Below are 22,161 nucleotides of genomic sequence, written 5' to 3' on the forward strand. Positions count from 1 at the left end.
CTGTTCAAATTTTCTATTTCTTCCTGTTTCAGTTTTGGTAGTATATATGTTTCTAGGAATTTGTCCATTTCTTCCAGATTACCGACTTTATTGGCATATAATTGCTCATAATATTCTCTTATTATTGTTTTTATTTCTGTTGTGTTGGTTGTGATCTCTCCTCTTTGATTCTTGATTTTATTTATTTGGGTCCTTTCATTTTTTTTTTTTTTTTTATCAAACTGGCTAGTGGTGTATCAATTTTGTTAATTCTTTCAAAGAACTAGCTTCTGGTTTCATTGATTTTTTCTACTGTTGGTTGTTGTTGTTGTTGGTGGTGGTGGTGGTGGTTTTGATAGCATTAATATCTGCTCTAATCTTTATTATTTCCTGTCTTCTGCTGGTTTTGGGTTTTATTTGCTGTTCTTTTTCCAGCTCCTTAAGGCATATGGTTAGGTTGTGTATCTGAGATCTTTCTTCCTTCTTTAGGAAGGCTTGGATTGCTATGTACTTTCCTCTTATGACCTCCTTTGCTGCATCCCAGAAGTTTGGGGTTGTGGTGTTATCATTTTCATTGACTTCCATATACTTTTCAATTTCCTCTTTAACTTCTTGGTTAGCCCATTCATTCTTTAGTAGGATATTCTTCAGGCTCCAAGTATTTGTTACCTTTCCAATTTTTTTCTTGTGGTTGATTTCGAGTTTTATAACGTTGTGGTCTGAAAATATGCACGGTATGATCTTGATCTTTTTGTACTTACTTAGGGCTGATTTGTGTCCCAGTATGTGGTCTATTCTGGAGAACGTTCCATGTGCACTGGAGAAGAATGCATATCTGTTAAGTCCATGTGGTCCAGTGTGTCATTCAAAGCCATTGTTTCCTTGTTGATTTTTTGATTAGATGATCTGTCCATTGTTGTAAGTGGGGTGTTGAAGTTCCCTATTATTGTGGTATTATTATCAATGAGTTTCTTTATGTTTGTGATTAATTGTTTTATATATTTGGGTGCTTTCACATTTGGAAAATAAATGTTTACAATTGTTAGGTCCTCTTGGTGGATAGACTCCCTCTTCATCTCTTGTTACAGTCTTTATTTTAAACTCTAGATTGTCTGTTATAAGTATGGCTACTCTGGCTTTCTTTCGTTGACCATTAGCATGATAGATGGCTCTCCGTCCCCTTACTTTCAATCTGAAGGAGTATATGTCCAAAGTGTGTCTCTTGCAAACAGCATATAGATGGTTCTTGTTTTCTCATCCATTCTGTTACCCTATGTCTTTTGATTGGAGCATTTGGTCCATTGACATTTAGAATAAGTACGGAATGATATAAGTTTATTGCCATTATGTTGCTTGTAGAGTTGGAGTTTCTATTGGTGTTCTCTGGGCCTTTCAAGTCTTTGTTGCTTTTGGTCCTTTTTTTTCCCCCCCCTGTCTTTTCTCCCCTCAGAGAGTCCCCCTTAAAATTTCTTGCAGGGCTGGTTTAGTGGTCACAAACTCCTTTAATTTTTGTTTGTCTGGGAAACTTTTTATCTGTCCTTCTATTTTGAATGACAGCCTTGATAGATAAAGAATTCTTAGGTGCATATTTTTCCGATTCAGCACATCGAATATATCCCCCCACTCCTTTCTGGCCTGCCAAGTTTCTGTGGATAAGTCTGCTGCAAACATGATCTGTCTTCCCTTGTAGGTTAAGGACATTTTTTTCCTTGCTGCTTTCATGATTGTTTCCTTTCCTCAGTATTTTGTGGATTTGATTATGATATGCCTTGTTGAAGGTTGGTTTTTGTTGAATCTAATGATAGTCTTCTGTGTTTTATGGATATTGATGCCTGTGTCTTTCCCCAGGTTAGGAATGTTTCCCGCTATGATTTGCTCACATAACCCTTCTATCCCTTTTTCTCTCTCTTCCTCTTCTGGGACCCCTATAATTCTGATGTTATTTTTTAATGAGTCACTGATCTCTAATTCTTAAATTGTGCTCTTTTGCCTTAGTTTTCCTCTTTTTTTCTGCTTCATTATTCTCCATAAGTTTGTCCTCTGTATCACTGATTGGTTGCTCTGCCTCATCTAACTTTGCCACTGTGGCAGCCATTTGAGATTGCAGCTCAGTTATAGCATTTTTTATTTCATCCTGACTAGCTTTTACTTCTCTTATCTCCACAGAAGGGATTCTAATCTATTTTTGACCCCAGCTAGTATTCTTACTATCGTGATTCTAAATTCTGGTTCAGACATCTTGCTTGCACCTGTGTTAAGTCCCTGGCTGTCATTTCTTCTTGCTCTTTCTTTTGGTGTGAATTCCTTTGTTTTGTCATTTTGATGGAAGAAAAGGAATTAATTAAGTAAAAAAAGTTAAAATTAAAAACAACACACACACACAAAATCAAATAAATGATGCTAGATCCTAGGATCTCCCTTTTTTGTTCTGGTTGTTGAAAGGAACTCGATAGATTAGAAGAAAGTGGGGGGAGGAAAACATTTGAAAATTTGAAAAAATGAATACAATCAAATAGAATAAAATGAAATGATGGAAAATAGAATTTGAAAAATTTACAAAAAAAGTAAAAAATATAGTAGAAAAAAATTAAAGAAAAATATTTTTAGTAAAAATTGAAAATAAAAACAAATTTTTTGTCTGTATTCAAGGAAAAGAAAAGAAATGAAAAAGAAAGAAAAAAAGAAAATTGAATAGCTGGACCAGTGAACAGACTGAAATACAATTGAAATTACATCTTTTTCCTGTAGAAATAAAACTATGAAGCACTTTATAGTCCGTAAACTAAGCAGGCAGAGAGACTGTGGTGTTCCTGAAGAGCGAGGTTGGCCCAGTTGAGTGGGGCTTATTGTCCGACTCCATTCTTCACTAGATGGCGCTGCTTATCTTACTGAGGTGGATTGTTGTGGTACTTATAGGTGTGTATGTGCATGTGCCAGAGGGGTGAAAATGGCGTCACCCAGCTTCCTAGTCTCTAGTATCGGAACTCTACTCTCCCTGATCAGCAATCGTGCACCTGTCCTTTTTCTGCAGCTTCTGTCCACTTCCCCCTTATACACTGTGACCAAGCCATCAGGCTGCCAAGTTTCACCTCCCTCCTGAGCTATATCTCTGATATGGCTGTGTTTCCTGACCCCTCACTTCTGAGGGACTGTGGCTTTGACCCTCTCTGACCCTCTGTGGGAGGGTCTCACAGAGCAATGGCTGGGTTCTGGCCGCACCCATGAACGTTTGAGGAATCGTGCTGCTGCCAATGCCCAGAGACTTCAGGTGAGTGCAAGCCTGCCCCAGAAAAAGTTCACGCGATCTTGTAGCAGCAGAGTTTCAGGGATTATGGAAAATCACAACACACATTTGGTGCCAGATTCCCCTTTAACGTCCTTGTAATGGCACCAGTGAATGTGGTTTTTCTCTGGAGTCCACTGGGACTTTTGCCTGTGGGGAGGCCACACAACCTCTACCAAATGTCCTGTCAGCAGGGCAACTGCCTCTCCCTGTGTGGCCCAAGGTCCTCCCCAGACCCTAGTCTGCTCCTGGGGATTCACCCTTCCCACCAGATCACTACCAGGTATCGAGCTGCGGAGTTGCAGACTCTGCACTCTCCCTGTTTATAGAGTCTTAATGGAATTTAAACCCTCTCCTTTCTCCCTTTTTTGTTCAGTCCCTGTGGCTGTTTCCACTTTTCCACTTTCTGTCCAGCTGCTTTTGGGGAGGGTATGCTTTTCCCATACTCTTCCCCCTGTTTCTGTCATCTCTCTGCAAGCAAAAACAGCTCCCTGTCCTCCATGGCTTCTCTCTCCCCCAGTTCACCTCTCTGCGCTGTGTACCTGCTGATTTCTGTAGTTCAGGTTGTGCAGATTGTTGTGTTAATCCTCAAATCAGTTTTCCAGGTGTGCAGGATGGTTTAGTGTTGGTCTGGCTTTATTTCATGGACAGGAGACACAAAAAACACTTCCGTATTCTTCTGCCATCTTGTCTCCTTTGACAATTTTTTATCATACTTTTTTTTAAATTTGTTTTGTTTTGTTTACATCATCCTTAATTGGGCTCTTTGTTATCATTATACTTTTTCCTCTTCTTTTCCAGTAAGAGCTACAAAAGAACTTTTATTTTTTATGTAATAGTTGACACGCAATGTTATATTAGTTTCAGGTGTACAACATAGTGATTTGACAGCTCTATACCTTATGCTATGCTCACCATCATTGTAGCTACCATCTGTCACCATACAACACCATATATTTCCTATGCTTTATCCCCCTGACTTACTCATTCTGTAACTGGAAGCCTGTATCTCTCAGTTCCCTTCACCCATTTTACCCATCCTCCCACCTTCTTCCTTCTGGTAACCATCACTTTATTGTCTGTACTTATGGGTCTGTTTCTGCTTTTTTGTTTGTTCATTTGTTTTTTAGATTTCACATGTAGGTAAAATCATATGGTATTTGTCTTTCTGTCTTATTTCATTTATTATAATACACTCTAGGTCCATCCATGTTGTTCCAAATGGCAAAATCTCATTCTTTTTATGGATGAGTAATATTCCATTGCTTGTGTGTGTGTGTGTGTGTGTGTGTATCTAGATGGACACTTTGTTTGTTTCCATACCTTTGCTATTGTAAATAATGCTGCAATAAACATAGGGGTACATATATCTTTTTGAATTAAAGTTTGTGCAGAACATTTTTAAATGTTTATTTGTTTTTGAAAGAGAGAGAGTGTGAGCAGGAGAGGGGCAGATAGAGAGGGAGACACAGAATCTGAAGCAGGTTCCAGGCTCTGAGCTGTTAGCCCAGAGCCTGACACAGGGCTCAAACCCAAAAACCATGAGATCATGGCCTGAGTCAAAGTTGGACACTCAACTCACTGAGCCACCCAGGTGCTCTGTGAAGAACATTTTAAAAATCAGATTACTTTAGGGGTGCCTGGGTGGCTCAGTCAGTTTAGCATATGACTCTTGATCTCAGCTCAGGTCATGGTCTCATGGTTTTTGAGAGCGAGCCCTGTGTTGGGCTCTGTGCTGACAGCACAGAACCTGCTTGGGATTCGCTCTTGCCCTCTCTCTCTGCCACTCCCCAGCTTTCTCCCTCTCTCAAAATAAATAAATAAAATTCAAAAATCAAATTACATAAAGAAAGTACAGAAAAATAGCAAACTTTTAGATGTTTACATGGTTTAAATATTGCATACCTCTGGTGCAAAATATGTATAGTTAGTTTGGTTTCAGTTTAAATCTTGCCACATAAAGAGATTAAATAATATGATAATGATAGTTGATTTGCTTGAATTAGGTACCAAACATTATCCACGCGTTGCATTTGATTTTAGTTTTCTCCTAAAATTTTTTCAATTTATAATCTTTATAATCTGTAAGGGAATATAATCTATAAGGCAGTTCTGCCTTCCTCTTTTTAAAAAGTTATTTATAAAGGTAATCCATTAAGTATGATTAGTATAATATCTATTACAGAGTTAAGTATTCAATATGGTGCCTATTATTATGATTGTTACTGTTATTATGACATCTCATAATATCAACTCTCCTTGTAATTTGTTATTGTTCATAAATCTGTGTCTTTTTGCTCATTATGGAAAAATTCCAGCCATTATCTCTTCAAATATTACTTTGCCTTCATTCTTTCTATTGTTTTCTTCTAACATTTTGATGGATGTATGTTAGACATTCTCATTTTATCTTTGATGAGTTTTAAGCCCTGTTTCATTGTTTGCCAACTCAATCTCTTTGTGCTGCATCGAGTATACTTTCATCTGGTCTAGCTTCCAATGCACTGTTTATTTCTGTGTAATCTTCTATCATCCTATCTAGTAAGTGTATAATTTCAATAAAATTTCTAATTTTTAGAAGTTTTGTTTGTTCTTCAATTATTCTTTCTGGTAATTTTTGATAATATTTTATAATTATATTTTCAATTCTCTCTTAGTTTTTATTTTTTTTATTTTTTTTTTTTAATTTTTTTTTCTTCAACGTTTTTATTTCTTTTTGGGACAGACAGAGACAGAGCATGAACGGGGGAGGGGCAGAGAGAGAGGGAGACACAGAATCGGAAACAGGCTCCAGGCTCCGAGCCGTCAGCCCAGAGCCCGACGCGGGGCTCGAACTCGCGGACCGCGAGATCGTGACCTGGCCGAAGTCGGACGCTTAACCGACTGCGCCACCTAGGCGCCCCTCTCTTAGTTTTTAAAATGCATTGATATACTTATTATATGGTTTATATTTGTTACTGCTATATTTATATATCTTTTGTACTTGGTTTAATGGATTGTTGTTTCTACCACTGTCTTGTGTAATAATATATTTGGTTGTTTATTTTCTGAGAGCCTCTGTTTACTGGAACTTTATCTGTGGAAATTATTTGAAAGCTATTTTTTGTTACTTTTTGAGTGTGTTTTTACTTGTCAGTTGCTACTACCAAATTATGTCTGCTTTTAAGTAAAACATTAACTTGAATTTTATTTCTTTGGGAACTTATAAACAGAATAAATATGGATAAAGGTTGTTAATTTTCCTTGCTGTCTTTCTCTGCTGGTTAGAGTTTATGTTTCTTCCTCTTCTCCATGGCTTCCACGTTGATTGTGGGGAGATTTTCTTACCTTGCTCTTGCATGGCCCTCAGTACTGATACTCTAGATCAGTAGTTCTCAGCCAGGGGTGATTTTTCACCCACAGGGGACATTTGGCAGTCTTGAGATGTTTTTGGTTATTAGAACTGGGGGAAGGTACCACTGGCATCTAGTGGGTAGAGGCCAGGGATGCTTCTAAAAATCCTACAGTGCACAGGACACTTCCAACAAAGAATTATCTTGCTCAAAATGTCACTAGTTCCTAATTGGAAGCTGAGAAACTATGTTCTAGGTCATACAAGACTGGTAGGTGCCACAGGGCAGCCAGACTCTTCTGTCTTGTTCCAACCTTGGAGATTACTCTCTGGAAAGTTCATCCATGTACTTAAAATGACTTCAAAACTATTTTAATAACTTTAAAAATATTTAGCATTTAGTTTTTCTTGTCTTTTACTTTGCTTGATCTGGTTCTCTCCTTCAATGGCTGCAGAATGTTTTGTTGTCTGCCTTGATGATGCTTTGATTAGTCTTTAGTTATAGACCTTAAGGCAGTTTTTAATCATTTGCTATTACAAACAATGCTCCAATTGATATTTGTATATATGAGACTATATCTATAAAATACACACCTAAGAGTGTAAATGCTGTGTATGTGCATTTTAAACTGTAATAAGTTTAAACCTAGGATTTTTCAGTTTACCCTCTGTCTATATTTTATTGGAATAATTTTTTCTTACGTAGGTTGAAATTCAAACTTGTAGATTAAAAAATGGATCTCATGATACACAGATATAGAAGGAATTCGGGTGACTGGGTGACTCAGTTAGTTAAGTGTCTGACTCTTGGTTTTGGCTCAGGTCATGATCTGACAGTACATGAGTTCGAGCTCCGCATCAGGTTCAGTGCTGACAGTGCAGAGCCTCCTTGTGATTCTCTGTCTTCCCCTCTCTCTGCCCCTCCAGTTTGTTCTCTCTCTCTCTCTCAAGATAAATAAAATAATAAAAAAAGAAAGAATGAATATTCATGTGACAATCAGTCAAATTCTATAATTATCAGGATTTTGTCACATTTGTTTCAGTGATCTTCCTGCTATTTTTTTGCTTTTTCTTTTTTATTTCAGATCTTTCTTTAAAAAAGATCCAGACATCATTTTCTTCCATCCTTATACTTCAACAGGCATCTCTAAAACATGTGGACATTTTATTGTATAACTACAATGCCATAACCATAATGACAATGTATTGCTTCATATCATCTATAAAAAGTAATAAGGAAATTTCTCCAAATGTGAGAAAAGATTGTCCTTTTATTATTGGTCTGCTTGGATCAAGATCTACATAAGGTCCACTCATTTGTTTTTTATACCTGCTAACCTTCCTTCAAATGTGAACAGTATCCTTTCCTTTTGACCCACTGACATTGGTGTATTGATACCAGATCAGTTATGCTTTGCAGAGTCCTACATTTGCATTTGTGTGCTTGTTTCCTTGTCGTGTGATTTAGCTTTCTCATCTATTCCCTGTAGAGAAAAATGGACATCTGACACTTGATTAGATTTAGACTCAACATGTTGGAAATACTGCATATGTATTACAGTTTCATATTGCATCAAAACAGGTGGCATTCAGGGGCGCCTCAGTGACTCAGTCGGTTAAGTGTCAGACTTCAGCTCAGGTCATAATCTCATGGTTCATGAGTTCGAGCCCCGTGACAGGTTCTGTGCTAACAGCTCAGAGCCTGGAACCTGCCTCAGATTCTGTGTCTCCCTCTCTTTTTGCCCCTCCTCTGCTCTCTCTCTCTCAAAAATAAATAAACATTAAAAAAAACCAGGAGATGCGGTGCTTGGGTGGCTCAGTCGGTTAAGTGGCTGACTTCAGCTCAGGTGGTGATCTTGCAGTTCGTGAGTTTGAGCCCTGCATTGGGCTCTGTGCTAACAGCTCAGAGGCTTTCTAGAGCCTGCTTCAGATTCTGTGTCTCCCTCTCTCTCTGCCCCTTTCCTGCTCACGCTCTGTCTCTTTCTCAAAAATAAATAAACATTAATTTTTTTTTTAAAAAATACAAAAAAAAACCCACAAAAAACCAGGAGGCATTCAATACCAGATTTTGCTACTGCTTTGCCATCAGATTGATGATCAGTGATTCAGGTGGTCACAACCTGACCCCTCCATTTCAAAGTCCCACATTTACATTTTATCAAATGTCTTCATCAATGTGATCATTGCTTGCATCATTAATTTTATGAGGGATTGCAGAAAGATGATTTAAAAAAATTCTACCTCTTCTCTCACGAGTTTTAGTTGGAATTCTTCAATAAAGAAGAACTTTTCCCCACCAATTAGGGCTAATTAATTTCCCTCAAGTATACTTCATAGAAGAAAGGCAGAATGAATTATTTCCTTTTTAACTGCCTATTTTCGGAGTAAGAATTTAGGACTCTAGTTGTTTCCAGTGGTGTTCTATTAGTTTTGTTTAAATTTTAGGTTCTCTTTCTCCCCTTCTTTAATTGAAGGGGCTGTCAATAAGCTCTTGAATTTATATATTTTATGTGCTTCATTTATTTGCATTCATTACACTCTTTCAAGTTCAAATTGTTACATGATAGTCAAAGGTAGTCCCTTCATATTTGCTTCTATGTCCCACTGACATGGCCCATTTAATCCTTGATGGTTATATTTCTTTTTGTCACAACCGGATATCCCAAGTACATCTTGTATATTTTCTGCCTTAGACTTAAAATCAGCTATTATTCATTGCAGTTTTTATTTCATTTTTCTTCATGAGAAGGATAGCACATTTTCAAAGATTTAAGAGTCATTTGTATTTTTTTTTTCCTAAAGTGAATATTTGTCTATGTTTTCCCTTAAAGGGTTATTGGTCTTTTCAAAATTGATTAATAGGAGGAGATCCTGGGTGGCTCGGTCAGTTAAGCAGCTGACTAGGGCTCGGGTCATGGTCTCACAATTCATGGGTTCCAGCCCCCTGTCAGGCTCTGTCCTGACAGTCCCAGCCTGGAGCCTGCTTCAGATTCTGTGTCTCCCTCTCTCTGCCCCTCCCCCACTTGCACTCTGTTTCTCTCTCTCAAAAATAAACATTAAAAAAACTTAAAAAAATTATTTATAGGAATTAATTTTTTAGTAGAAAATTAGTCTTTGTCTATGATATGGATTACAAGTGTCAGCCATATTTGCTGTTTGTCATTTGGACAATTTTGGTGTTTTTATACCTTGTATTTTTTAAATACGGTGAATTTTACCAATTTTTTGTTTTATGACGTCTGGTTTTCAGTCTTACTTAAAAAATCCTTTCTCAGGGCATCTGGGTGGTTCAGATGGTTGAGTGACCCACTCTTGATTTCAGCTCACGTCATGATCTCGAGGTTTGTGAGATGGTGCCTCGTGTCGGGCTGACAGCACAGAGCCTGCCTGAGATTCTCTCTCCCTCTCCCTCTGCCCCTCTTCTACATGCTTGCTGTCTCTCTCTGCCCCTCTTCTGCTCGCTCTCTCTCTCCCTGAAAATAAATAAATAAAAAACAAACATAAAAAATACTTTCCCGATTCTGGGTTATTAAAAAAAAAGTTTTCTGTAAATATTTTTGAGGCTATTAATCTTTTAACAATCTTTGATCATCTGAACTTTATCTTTGTTTAAAACTAAAATATAGATAAAATTTAATTAATTTTTTTTCATATGGCTAAAAGTTACACCTACACCATTTATATTCAATTTATTTTTGCCTCAATGATTTGAAATATCAAATTTATTAATGAAATTTGTTGTGGAATTTCTATTCTGACCCATTTACTTGTCCTATTCATGTAGCAGTAGTAGATTACTTCATGTTTTATTATCTAATAGGTCTACATTCCTTTCTATATCATTTTGTAGAATTTCCATGGATAATTTTATGTATTAAGTTTTCAATTGCATTATTCATATTTCTAAAGGAAATGTGTTGACAATTTTTGAGATTGTGTTAAATTTATAGATTAATTAGAGAAGAATTGATGTTTTTATGGTATTATGTTCTTATCTAAAACATCCTGTGACTTTCCACTCCCTGGTTATTGAAGATTTCTCTGTCATTTAATAGTACAGTAGATCCTTGAATAAGGAATGCTTCAACCCCCATGCAGTCAAAAATACCTGTATAGCCTTTGACTCCCCAAAACTTAATAGCCTGTTAACTAGAAGCCTTACTGATAGCAAAAACAGCCAATGCATATTTTGTATGTTATGTGTTTTATATAAAATATATGAATATATGTCTTCTTAAAATAAACTAAGCCAAAAAATAAAATTTTATTAAGAAAAACATAAGAGAAAATATATTTACAGTACTATATTGTATTGAAAAAAAAAATCCATGTATGGTTTGACCAACACAGTCCAAGCTCATGTTGTTCAAGGATATTTTAAAAGTTTCTCCATATGGAGCATGTAGAACTTTCACCTTTTTGGGGGGTGTTAGTTTTGCTATGGACTCAGCTGCTCAAATGAATAAACAAACAAACAAAACAACTAGTGGCCATAATAAGATAGATTTATTTTTATGTAACATTTCAGAGGTCAGTTGTTCTGGGCTCAATCAATCATTCAGAGATCCAGATTGCTTCTCTCTTTCTTGCTCCACTATCCTATAGGATGTTACTTTTATTCTAGTGGCAAATGTCACTTTACTGGCATTACATTCACCTTCCAGACTATTGGAAGAGGAAAGAAGAGTATTTTTAAGGGGATGATCAGAAAGTTGCCCATATTATTTTGTTTACTTTTACTGGCCCCCCAAATAAGCATGTGGCACACCTAGCTGCAAAAAAGGTTTGAGTGTAGACTGCCCAAGTGGGCAAGCATATATATACAACTAAAATTCAGGAAGTTCTATTATCAAAGTAGAGGGGAGAATAAATACTGGAGACTGCAAATAGTAGCCTTTGTAAATTTCAGCTTTTTAGTTGCTATTGAAAACAGGTTCTTTTATTACATCTTCTAAATAATTATTGTTTTATTTTATTTATTTATTTAACATTTTTTTTAACATTTATTTATTTTTGAGAGAGTGTGCAAGTGGGGGAAGGGCAGAGAGAGAGGGAGACATAGAATCTAAAACAGGCTCCAGGCTCTGAGCTGTCACCACGGAACCCGACATTGGGCTTGGACTCACAGACTGTGAGATCATGAACTGAGCTGAAGTTGGTTGCTTAACCAACTGAGCCACCCAGGCACCCCAATAATTGTTGTTTCAAATATTAAGGTAATATTCTGTCAATTATTTCTGTAATCATGCCACCCCATCATTGAATAATTTTATATTTTACAAAGAGTTGGTTTTATTGAATTATTCAAATTAAAAATATCTTTAATTATAATAAATAAATTTTAATAATTATTAATATAATTGTACTTTTTATAATTATAATTTAATATATCCTTTTATAATTCTTATCCTTCTATGTTTATATTATCTTTATATGATTACATTATATTGCTTTGGCTAGTAACTGCATACCAATATTAAATAATAGTGGAAAATAGGAAGATATTGTGTTTCTGACTTCAGTGGAAAAGCTTTCAATATTTCCCTGTAAAACATGATATTTGTTTTTAGGCCACATCTGATATATATATATATATATATATATATATATATATATACACACACACACACACACACACACATATACACACACACACACACATACACATACACACACAATCATAGTAAGATATAGTAAGATATGTATTATGGTATTAGGAAAAATATAAAAATAAAATATATTTATTAAGACTTTTGGTCTTATCAAGATGAAATGTTGAATTTTACTGGATGACACTGAGGCTTCTATAAAGATGAAATTTAACACTGAACTTCTTTGTATTTCTAAAATAAACTGTATCTTCTCATAGAAAATTATTATTTTTTTAAATCTCGTGTTGTTTTACTTGTTCACATTTTCTTTAGCATTTTTGCAAGTACACTTAGAAGTGAGATTGATTTGAAATATTCTTTAAATATTTTCTTCTAAAAAGGTTTTAGAAGTTTCCATTGTTTTTCTATGCCCTGGATCATTTTTTTTTTAATTTTTTTTTTAATGTTTATTTATTTTTGAGACAGAGACAGAGCATGAATGGGGGAGGGTCAGAGAGAGAGGGAGACACAGAATCTGAAGCAGGCTCCAGGCTCTGAGCTGTCAGCACAGAGCCTGACGCGGGGACTCTGACGTCAGAGCCTGACGGACCGTGAGATCATGACCTGAGCCGAAGTCGGTCGCTTAACCCACTGAGCCACCCAGGCGCGCCGCCCTGGATCATTTTAAATCACATTAGAATTATATGTTTTCCTGATCTTTTTTGTGAATCTGTCTGAACCCAGTACATTGAGGATGTTTTGAGCTTTAGTAATGTTTTCTATCTCTAGCAGATACTTTATGCTTTGTGGTGTTTTCCTAATTTATATTTTCCAGTGAATGATCTACTTTACCCCGGTCTTTAAATTTATTTACAACAACTAAGCACCTAGATATCATTAGATTGTTTTAATTTCTTAGTTCTGAGGTTATTTTTGTATATTTCCACCTATTTTTTATGTTTGTGTTTTCTCACTTATTTTCTTGACCAGATATGTAGTGATGTATTAATCTACTGTGTGTGTGTGTGTGTGTGTGTTTGTGTGTGTGTGTGTGTTTATAGTTCTAGAATTTATTTATTAGTTTTATCATTTTTTTGAGTCACTTTCTTTGGGACATTTCTCTCAAAAACAGCATATAATTGGTATTTGCTTTCTAGTCTGATTTGAGAGTCTATTTTAATAAGTAAATTTATCTCATTTGTATTTTTTAAATATTTATTTTTTGAGAGAGAAAGAGTGTGTGTGCATGCACAAGTGGGGGAGGGGCAGAGAGAACAAGAGTGAGAGAGAGAGAGAGAGAGAGAGAGAGAGAGAATCCTAAAAGGGCTCTGCGCTGCCAGCACAAGCCCTGACACAGGGCTCAATTCCATGAACTGTGAGATCATGACCTGAGCTGAAATCAAGAGTCAGACACTTACCAACTGAGCTACCCAGACACCCCTTATTTGCATTATTATATGAAGTATATACATTTTGCCTTAGGTTTGTTGCCATATTTTATGCCATGCTTTCTGTATAACGACAGGCTCATTTCTGTTCATTTCTTTCTTCTTCAACATTTACCTTCCTAACTTCAAATAAACTTAAAGCTCTATTATTTGTCAGCTAAAACATCTTGACTTCCCCCTGTGCTAAAAGTCTGCTTTCAACTTTCCCTTCACATTCTGCTCTGCCAGCATATTTTATTTTCATTCTCTTCTTTCACCATAATCCTCACATTTGTTTGATCTAGTCTTACTCTTAAGTGACTCAATGCTCTCTTCCAGACAATTTTGACTAAGTTGTTGCATTCATCACTTGGCTGAAATTTATTTTCTATTAATTCTGCTTTCAAAAGCATGTTTGTGAATGTGTCTTTTCATTTTATTTGAAAAAACTATTTGCCTAGAAATATAATTATAACCTAAACTTTCTTTGAATATTCTGCAGGAATTACCCACCATCATTATTAGTACACAGAAATTTATTACAACTCAGGTATTTTGTTTTTGTTTTTGTGTTTTTGTTGTTGTTTGTTTTATTTTTTGTTTTGTTTTTGTTTTTGCTTTTTATACATGACTTTTCTGGCAAAGAATTTTTGCATCTTTGAAATCTAGTAGCTTTATTAAGATGTACCTTTCATTTGATCTATATCAGTTTTTCTTTTCCTAGGATACCATTTGCCTTTATAGTTTACAGATTCTGATACTTTTTATTTCTAAAAAGTTTCTTGAATTATATCTTTAAATAGTTATTCTGCTATTTTGGTTGTCTTATTTACAACATCTGTTTCTTGTATCTTAGTGGTCTTTGCTCATCTTCTAGATCTATAATTTTCTTTCCAGATCCCTTTGAACTCTTTGTTTTCACTTCACTTTGTTTGCTATCTCAGTCATGTCTTATTTTACTTACAGTGTTTCCACCAATTCTTTGTTTCCCTTGTGTTACCACTGGTCAGACACCTATTGTTACAATTGTTCACACTGCCTGCCTCCACTTTCCACCCGGCTTCATCTTCTACAGTATTGAAATTTTTTCTCTGATTACTTATTTTCTTCTTTGTGCTCTTTCATGAAGCAAATTGTTTAATTAAGCTTTGAAAATTAAGGGAGATATGTTTTTCATTTGCTGGTTACTATATTTTTGTTTTATTTTTGTTTTTGTGGGCAGTTTTCATTTGCCATTTGTATTTTCAGTTCTCCTCTGTATTTTTTTCTTTGTGGCATTATCGCATAGGTCTTTTGCTTGTTCATTTTTAATTACTTCTTATTTAAATTTTTCTTTGACCATCTCTTGTGGAAAGTTCATGTTTGGGAGGGGTCAGGGCTAGCAGGAATTCTACCTATGATTCTGTATATGTGTGTGAAGGAGAAAGAGAGTGTAATAGAGAGAGAGAGTGAGGAGAGAAGAGAGGAGAGATTTGATATTCACTCCAGGTCTTTTCCCATTGCCAAATCTTTCCTCTTCTACCATTTTCATACTACCCCCAACTCCCTCCCAGAGGTACCTCCACAGGCTGAGCTAACCCCACTCTTCACTTTCTCAAGACTTTATGCTATATGGAATCATTTGAACCACTGCCTCTAGACCCCTAAATTTGGTCCATTGCTGCAAATAAGTTATTGTTTTTTGTTTGCTTTGAATTATTTTAAACTTTAGGGTATGTTAGTCACTCCTTGAGAAGATCTGTATTTGGTTGGGTTTTTTTTTTTTTTTTTTTTTCTGGTATCTGTAGCCACAAACATCCTTTACCTGATTTTCTCACACTTGTTTTTGAACTTCACTGCTTTTGTTAGAGCCTCCCATTTTGTGATCCAGGGTTGCAAACATCTCAGTTTCATTGGAGACAGTGTTTCTATTTTCCTCTGTTCTTCCCCTTGCTGCTTTAAAATGAGTGCCCAAAGAAGAATAGAAGAAAACTAACTTGATGCATTTATTTTAAAATTATAATCCTATTTAAATTGTTTGCTTATTTTCTTATTGATATTTCCTTTTGTTTCCCTTATGTGGGCATGAGAAATCCTTGACATTGTTGTTCTCTTAGCTTTTGCTTCTTTCTGCCACATAATTATAGTTCTTTTGGCCTCCTGTCATGGTGACAAATTAAGAATTCCATAGGTTTTGATTTTACTGTGGAAGCACTTATGAGAATATGGCACATAGTTTACTAATCTAAATCTCATTATAGTATCTGGTTCTTATTACTAAAAAATAAAATAAACTAGAAGGTAAATTAAAGTTTAAAATTACTTTGTAATTACAAGCTATGTATTCTGAGATTTTGCACTGAAATCTACTGATAGAAACATGATGGATTATTTCTTTGTATTTGAAATATTATGCATTGACTGAAAGAGAATGTGAACTACTGAAGTATACCTAAAGTGAAAAATACGTCTATAGTTCCATACAGTAAATCATAAAAAATATTATTTTTGGAGTCTTTCATTTATTTAAGAAAGTATGTAGGGGCACCTGAGTGGCTCAGTCGATTAAGCAGCTGACTTTGGCTCAGGTCATGACCTCATGGTTCGTGGGTTTGAGCCTCATGTCAGGCACAGAGCCTGGAGCCTACTTTGGATTCTGTGTCTTCCTCTCTATCTGCCCCTCCCCTGCTGGTGCCATCTCTCTCTGTCTCTCAAAAATAAATAAAACATTAAAAAAATATGTATTGGGCCCCTACTAGTGCTTGCTAAGTGTTGAAACAGAATCATGTGGCCCTATTATTTTCCCTAACCACCCAAAACAGTTTAAATTGTGTAACTTTTATTTTGACTCATGCTTTAGTATGAAGCCATAGGAAATAAAACATGCTATAGTAAAATAATGAGACTGCATTGTATGGAATAGATCAGATATATTTGATCATAACTTTATAGTCATATTTCATAGTAGTGCTATAATTGAGTTAATTAAAAAAATCTTTTCTGCTAATTGCTACTTTTGTGTTTTCTCTACATGTCTTTCTTTTTATAAGTTTGCTCTTGAATAACTTTTTTTTCTGTTTTAACCTGGGTTTGTCTTTGAGTGACATCTTAGATGTTAGATTCCCAGTAGACCAGAACCGTATTTATGTTGTACTTTGTCTGACATTGTATTTAATATTTTGTGATGGTGCTAATCTGTGCCTTCTTTTCCATTTTTTTTTCTCTTTTTAAAACTATGTGTAGTCTTTGGTAGACTTCATGCTGCCTGCTTTTGCTGTTCTATCTAGGTCTGCTGGTGGCAATGGGATTTCTCTAAAGCAATAGTTCTATTTTCAGGGGGAAAAAAGGTTAGCAATTTCAGTTGATGCATTTTCAAACGGTATCTCTTTGGCTGCCTGGAGTAATCTTGAGAACTGTGAAAGTTTCAGCATCATTCAAATCTCTTAATTTGGAAAGTTACCATGATCATGTTATTCTGAGGGCAAATCAACTGCTTTCCTCCTAGTGTCCTTTGTGGAAGCAGGAGCCTTGGAGCTATCTGGGGCAGAGAGCTACCTCATTTATAATTTAGGTTCTGGAAAGTACTATCCACATCCATGGTGCTATACAAATAAAAAATAAAGAATGCCACTAGACAGCACAAATAACCAACTGTTATCAACTGTGAAACTCTGAAGGAGTGAGGAGGAGGACGGGAAGTGAAATCTAATAAAAAATTATGTGTAAACTGTTCCATGAAAGTCATTTTTTATTACAAAAGCAGTAACAGCCTTCCATCAACTTTGTACAGCAATTTTAATAACCTTTAGTGAATGTTAGTAAATCATATTGACCCTTAAGGTCCCTGGATGGCTAGAAATAAACATGCACAGATTAACCATGTTGCTGTTCTTCAGCTCTGTTATGCAAACAGTTTTATACAAGGTCAGCCCAGGGCACCATTGATATTGTTTGCCAACCAATTTATTCCTAAGACCCTTGACCCCATTTTAATGTGTGCATCCAGAAGCACACCCCATGTGGTGTTGCTTGTTGCGGCCACCAAAAATTGGGAAGTTGGCATTTTTTTCCAACAGCAGGGACCTGGAAATTCTGTTAGAAACTCATTTAATGCAACTTAAAGTTCATGTATCATTTAAAAAATTCCGATTCAACCAGAATGCTTTTATTTGTCATGTAAATGTAGTATGTCAGATCTGGCATCAAACTGCATGGGAGAGCTAAAAGTGGACCTAGTAAATTCTTTTTCTTTCTTTCTTTCTTTCTTTCTTTCTTTCTTTCTTTCTTTCTTTCTTTCTTTCTCCTTTTTTCTCTTTCTTTTTCTTTCTTTCTTTCTTTCTTTCTTTCTTTCTTTCTTTCTCTCTCTCTCTCTCTCTCTCTCTCTCTCTCTCTCTCTCTCTTTCTTCTTTCTTTCTTTCATTTATAGTGACCTCAGCTAAACTTCGCCATTGCTTTCTACTCTGGTTGTTTAACAATGTGCCTTTTGTCAGATTTCAAATACTGTTGACAACTTTTTCTAAGTATTACTTAATTTGAAAGTTTAATCTTTTCATTTTGAAACACAACATTTTAAATGGAAATGGGACATTTTAGAACTAGCTGGTTTAACGAAAATAAGCAAATTCATATGGTAGTTCATTTGAATTATGGATACCTTGTTCAGAAAGCAGGAAATGACCTGAAAGGTGAATACAAAGAAGGGAGAATGAATCATAGGAAAAATTTAATCTAATGTGCTTTAAAACCAATTATATTTTTAATACTGTCTATCCTCAGTGGGCCCTCAAGAGGCATACACATAGCACTAGAGCTGTCGTTAGGATTTCAAGAATGACTTTAAATCTTCCTGTAGCAAATATTTCCAATCATTTGTAAATTTAATTATCAAGTTAGCAAGCACCCTGATTTGATTAACATGTTTGCAAACATGATTGCAAGCCAGAAACAGCATTTATACTTCTTCCTTCAGATATCTCTCTAATCTCTTCATAGTGCAAGGCTTGTCTGGGCTCAAATTAAGAATCTGAATTGGAAGCCACGGATGCAATATCTGTGTATTACAGTACTAGAAAAGACGAGGTTTGTTCTCAATTCCCCTTGCTGTTATTTTCTACCTTTGTAAATTATTGAAGGCAACACATTCTTTCAACTTATATTTTATGTAAGTCTCAAATGGTATCATAAATAGTGTATGCAGAGACATATATTCCTGTATTAGCCAAAAAAATGATGCTGCTAGTAACGTTCAGTTTAATGAATTTCTGAAGCTCCCTGTTAATTCTATTTCATGGTAGCTTTGCATTTTTATGGAATTTGAAAGCACAAGTTGTAATTGCTAATATCTGAAATTAATATAAGTAAACTAGAGAGCTCAGCGGTGCTCTTTGCTTTATGATTCATTCATATAAAGACAGTATTGTCTACATTTTGTGTGTTTTCCTAGTATACCCTTCCTGGCACATTTGTGTTAATTAATTTGAGATACTGGGTTTCCAGTCCATTAATTTATTATTTTACAGTCGCTATTAATAATATAATCCTTAGTTCCTTTATTTGCTTACATGGTTTTCTAAACATGTATATACGCCAGATTATTGTATTCCATATCTTAGCCAATTTCATCATGTTCAATAATTTTTTCATCCTATGCCGGGCAGGGTAGATTTATTTTTCTTTCCAGATGGCTCCCTGGAGACTCCATCTGGACCTAACCTGCTACCTAGGGTGGTTGATGGGCCATCAGGGACTGTCTTAAGGGTGGAAGAGGCAAGATGCAGATACTTATCAGTGGTATGCTCTCTATTAAGAGGGTGCTTAGATCAAAAAGAAGTTCCAAGGGGACTGTTAATGGGGATGTTTCCTCTGTCACTAGTCCCTAAGCATTTTGAAAGGAACTTAAGGAAGAGATAGATACCTTAATCCCCTACCACCCCACCCCCCCCCCCCACAAGCCTTAAGATCATAATGCTAAGAGCCGGGAGAAAAGGGTGATAAGAGTGAGTCTCCAAGTGTATGTGTCCGTAGGGGAGGGATTCTGAGAAGACTGACAACCATCCTTTGATGCATTGCCCAGGGGTAAGTGTGTTGCCGAGGCAAAGAAAACGCATGTATACACGTGTCTTTCCAAGAGATCTGAATAAAATAATCTAGGTCTCCTCTCTCACCTTGAAAATAAAGAAAATAGTCTGCTCCTTCACTGAATAATCTCACTCTTCAATTTTGTTCACTTAATTTTAATTTGACAAATAGTTACTAGCAGATAAAGTCTAGAAAGATACAACAAAGTAAATAGAACAAAACAAAACAAGGGACACAAGTGCTTAGGAAAGTGACAGTGAAAGGAAGAGCCTCAAAAGTCTTGTAGAGAATTTCTACACAGGATGTTGCCACTGGGTTTCACCTTCCCTAATAAAAGCTGATTCTGGGGAAAGACAAAAGCCAGAGTTTAGAATTTCCAGCAGGAGTTTACTTAGAGAGGGGCGTAAAGGTGATTTTATACTGACATTTGTTTCACCAAGTAAAATCTTTGCCCCTTCCATTTTTAAAAAAATTGTCTATACATACCACCTCCTGGATCATCTTCCTTTATTTTATTTATCCCAGCTAGCAAGTAAGTCTTTGTCTATCTTGTTCCATTGCCACAGCTCACCTTGAGCTGAGCAGCCTAGATACTTGCTTTTCTTGAAGGGCCATTGGGTATAATTCTTTGGAACTCTGGTTTTCTGGGACTTATCACTGTCAGGTATTACCCAACTGCCAGGCAGATGCCTTCTGTAAGAATCCAAAGTACAAGTTATATGAAAGGATTCCACTGCTGAGAATCTCCTCAAAAGTTAGTACATCTCAGAAGCAGCTAGCCCAAGGGAGAAGATAAGCTCAAGAGGTTATCAGTCTCCTCGTCTATAAAATGGGGATAATAACTCAACCCACCTCAGAGAGCTATTGTAATGTTAATACACTTGTGAGGATAGAATAAGGCATGGAATAGTGAGGCAACTGCAATTCTCACATAGGTGAGGAAACTTTCTAGATCTGTAGGTTACATACCCGCACCCTCAGCCCATCACCCACAGACTGATGCCTAGGCAGAGCACATCAGCCAGATAGATGAGAGGCACTGCTGCTGACATGATCCATCCCTCTATCTCGCTACAAGAGAATTTATATGTAAACACTCATTCTAACTCTCCAGGTAGGATATCATAGTTGGGAGCTTCTACTTCTCATACTGCCTCTGGTGCATTGATATTCTAACTTTATCAGTAATTGGGAAGTTTCAGGCCACCTGCCGGATCATCAGGAATTATGTAAGAATTGTACTCATTTGCATAAATCCTAGGGGGAGACACATGAATACAAAGTATTTTGGGCTTTCCTCTATCACCCTTTGCCCATACATACTAGAAATTTTTAAGGAGTATTTCTTGGAATTCTTTCAGGCTATAGATATGTGAACCCTACAGTTTTCGGAGTCTAGCTGGCCCCCTTTATGCCTTTTCACTGATGCTTCCACTGCAGCAAGTCCGTCCAGTTCATGTCATCTCCACTCTGCTAACCTGGATTGCTCTGTGCAGGGAACAGAAATATTCATTCCTATCAACTTTTATCAACACTGTGACCAACGTCGATACTGAGTCCTCTGGTAAAATAGCATGCTTCAGAAACTACATTCTGCTTCCAAAATGAGTTACAATTATACACCAACCACACAAAGAAATCAAAGACTGTGAGGCTCGAATGATGGCCCTAAGAGAAGCAAAGATGCCCTGTGTATAATTATCTTTTGCACCTTTGCAGATGTATTACCTAGATGGATGGTGTATAAGTCAGAATATTCTAATTTATGCTGCAGTCATAAATGATCCCAAACCTCAGAGACTTGACATCAGCAAAGGTTTATTTCCCGTTTGAACTGCGTGCCCATTGTAGGTTGTATACAACTCTCTGGAACTCTGCCGGTCTATGGCAGAGACTAAAGACGGACTATGGTAAGCTATGCCCACAGTCTTAAAGCTTCTACCTAAAAATGACACATGACACTTTTGATCACGTTTTATTTGCCAGAGTTTGTCACAAGGCCGAGTCTGACATCAAATAGGTGAAACTGCATAATCCTTCTGTAGGAGAGACAGCTAATATTTTGAAAATTAACATAATCAACTTATCACTAGCTTGTTTCTTTTTCTTTTTTTGCTTTAGGATTTTCTTTGGCAGGCTGACTATAATTGGGCACCCCATTTTCACATTCTCTGCCACAAAAGGCAGGTTTATATATATATATATATATATATATATATATATATATTTTTTTTTTTTTTTACATTTTATGTATTTTAGATAGAGCGAGAGAGACAGAGCACAAGTGGGGAGGGGCAGAGAGAGATGGAGACACATTATCTGAAGCAGGCTCCAGACTCCGAGCTGTCAGCACAGAGCCTGACACCGGGCTCAAACTCAATGAACTGTGAGATCATGACCTGAGCCGAAGTTGGACACTTAACCGACAGCCACCCAGGTGCCCCCAAAGGCAGGTTTTAATGTATTGCAATTCTTGTTCTGGAACAAATACCC

This window comes from Lynx canadensis, chromosome B2, assembly GCF_007474595.2.
Source record: "Lynx canadensis isolate LIC74 chromosome B2, mLynCan4.pri.v2, whole genome shotgun sequence".
Classification (NCBI taxonomy): domain Eukaryota; kingdom Metazoa; phylum Chordata; class Mammalia; order Carnivora; family Felidae; genus Lynx; species Lynx canadensis.